The sequence below is a fragment of the Sorex fumeus genome, unplaced genomic scaffold (genome assembly GCF_029834395.1).
Source record: "Sorex fumeus unplaced genomic scaffold, SorFum_2.1 ptg000037l, whole genome shotgun sequence".
NCBI classification, from domain to species: domain Eukaryota; kingdom Metazoa; phylum Chordata; class Mammalia; order Eulipotyphla; family Soricidae; genus Sorex; species Sorex fumeus.
Genome location: NW_026606094.1, coordinates 5777246 through 5780344, shown reverse-complemented (window position 1 = coordinate 5780344; position 3099 = coordinate 5777246). Strand labels below are relative to the sequence as shown.

General features: G+C 38.8%; 1 pseudogene; it reads right to left on the bottom strand.

The window, feature by feature from the left end:
• Positions 1 to 2597: 2597 nt before the first annotated feature.
• LOC130027936 (uncharacterized) lies at positions 2598 to 2744 on the bottom strand (annotated as a pseudogene).
• Between the last annotated feature and the right edge of the window lie 355 nt (positions 2745 to 3099).

Genomic DNA, 3099 nt, shown 5'->3' with positions numbered 1-3099 from the left:
TCTATTGCTGATTATGAATAACATACGGTGTTGCGCTGCTGCAGTAGTGGCTGTGCGATTCTGAAATTCTGAAATTTTAACAATTAAATCTGAAGGGATTTCTGCCAAAAGCTGCTGGGTTCTGAGATTTGTTTCTGAGTCTCTGGGATCACGGTCGTTAAGCAGCTTGATCAGGAGTCAGAGAGGTCATTTGTGGATGGTGACTTGGGTTCTCATTGGGACAGGGAGGAAAGGGCCGGCTCTACCTCTATCCTGTGAGGTCCCATGTGTCTTGTCACTGCGGGCCCAAACCAGGTCCTAAATATTTTGAACACAACAGAAAGCTATTTTGCTTTCCAAAGCATTTAAGAAATTTTAGGTTTTTGAATATTTGATTTATTGGTTTAAATAACAATGACTGCCTCTGTCATAGACCATTAAAGCAGATAACCTCTGAAAATCTTAAAATTTATGAAAATTATATCAAATAAGATTTGAAGCCTATTTAATGGGTCTGATAAAGATGTGATTCTTCCTTTTTAATTTTTTGTCTTTGCACATTTATTTTAGAATTCTAATATTGATCTATTTAATTTCTCACAGTGTTAGGACATCTGACTTGCATGCAGCCAACCTGGGTTCTATTCCTCCGTATGTCTTAGAGAGCCTGGAAAGCTACCGAAAGTATCCCGCCCACACAGCAAAGCCTGGCAAGCTACCAGTGATGTATTTGAGATGCCCAAAACAGTAACAAGTCTCACAATGGAGATGTTGCTGGTGCCCACTTGAGCAAATCGATAAACAACGGGAGGACAGTGCTACAGTGTTAATTAACTAATAAATCTATTAGTTAGGTAAAACATTTTTCTCATTTCGTAGCAAGGAACTTAAACATGGGAGATTAAAATAAATTATGTAACTCCTCAATGTGACTTAACTGGCATATTGCAAAGCTAAAATTCAGCTCTTAATGACCTCGCTATGAGTTGCCACGTGCCCCTTGAAATAATTAGACATCTCTACAGGGCGTTTGCCTTACAAGCGGCCAACATGGCCGACCCGAGTTCGATTCCTCCGCCCCTCTCGGAGAGCCCGGCAAGCTACCGAGAGTATTCGATATGCCAGACACAGTAACAACAAAGTCTCCAATGGAGACGTTACTGGGCCCGCTCGAGCAAATCGACGAGGGCCTTTACCTTTACCTTTACACTAAAATCCCTAATAAAAACCATTCACACTCAATATTTATTTCCAATAACAGGCAACTAGACTTTAAGAACCATAAATGTAACTCTTTCTTTCTTTCTTTCTTTCTTTCTTTCTTTCTTTCTTTCTTGTTTGTTTTATTTTGTTTTTTGGCCACAGCTCTCTGTACTCCTAGTTTTGTGCTCAGGTGACTCCTGACAGTGCTTGGGGCCGGGAGATGAGGGCACATCTGTGGTGCTGGGACTCAAACCCAGGTCAGTAACATGCAAGACAAAAGCTTTATCTGCTGTCTTCTCTTCAGCCCAATAGAAGCTTCTGCCCTTCTCCTTTTGTTTTTTATTTTTTGTTAAAAATGTTGCACAAGGAATCTCTATGTTCTATGAACTTTTCATTTTTATTTCTATAAATGCTACCACACTTTTTTTATATATCCCCTTTTATAAACTTTTATTGTCTCCCCCCCTCATACATGGTACTGCACTATTCCCTTTTAGACATCTCCTTCTAAAAACATTTGTTGTATTCTCCCTCACACTTTTGAAAACATTTTGGGTAGGTTTGGGGAACAGAACCAGCAGTGTTCAGGTCTTAATATTTTCCCGGTGCTCAGGGATTACTCCTGGCAGTGTTTGGGGATCATATGTGGTGTTAGGAACAAACCATGGCTATCTGTGTGCAAAGCAAGTGCCTTACTCTCTGTACTGCCTCAAAAACATTTTTTTCATGTAAATTTAACAGTTACTTCCTTATTTTCGGTTTCCCACTATTTACCTGCAATGAAGGAACTTGACTCCTTTTCTACTAATTGCTAATATGTTACCAACATTTCTAAAAGGTCAGCCTCATAAATTCATTGTTTAACCACGCTTCAGTTTTTCTCTTTGTTGAAGATATGTTCTTTTTCAAGCTTCATTCTTTCCTAGATTTTATCACACAAATAATGGTTTTACTTATCTTTTTAACTATTCCTTGATAAATTAAATGTCAGTATATCACAAAGTTAGTCCCAGATCGTCACTAAGACAGATCTTCAACTCTCACTAAGATTCCTGACATCGTAACTCCAATGACAGCATTTCTTCTGGTGCAACATTATAGATGAAATTGTCTATTGGACACTTTTACCTGCGTGTTTTATGAAATCTTTAAGTTTGTGTGTGAACATATAATGTGTCATCTTCTATTTTCAATAACAGTATATGGAGTATTAACTTACGATGTCAAAAATACTAACTTCTACCAAGGTGGAGAAGTTCTAATAATGCTTGGGCCAATCAGCATCACCAAAAATATAATTTATTGTCTGGGATCAACATTAATCCACATTGCAGTAATCTAAATAAACAATCAAATTTGTGGTAAAAGTAGGATGAGATATAAATCACTAAGACAAGATACATAAAAGTGGTATGTTAGTGTCACATCCAGAGTATGTATTTGCAAGGTATTTGGTCATATTTCAGATAAAAAGCCCCAGGCTTTTATCAAAACCTAGAGAAATACTTAGGGTCATATGTATGGATACTACACTTGATCTTAGCCAAAAGGCCAGAAGTCTTCAAGAGCATCAAAGAAATAGCTAAGAGGACGAAGAACCTCCAGCTCTGGGCACATCTCTTCGACTCCACCATTCTCCCTGCACTAACACACACCTCAGAGACTGGACCCTACAAAAACAGGATAAGAATGCCATTCGGATCTCCAAAAGAGAAATCAAAAGAGCTATGATTGGAGTATCATGCTCTCAAGTGAGAGAAGGAATCCATAGTTCTGACCTCCATTGACGATAGAGAATCAGGGATGCTGTCTCGTTTGCCAAGGCATCGAAAATCAGATGGGCTGGACAAGTAATGCTATTTGGAGAAGACCGCTGGACCAGAGCCGTTACAGACTGGATTCCACAGGACGTCAAAA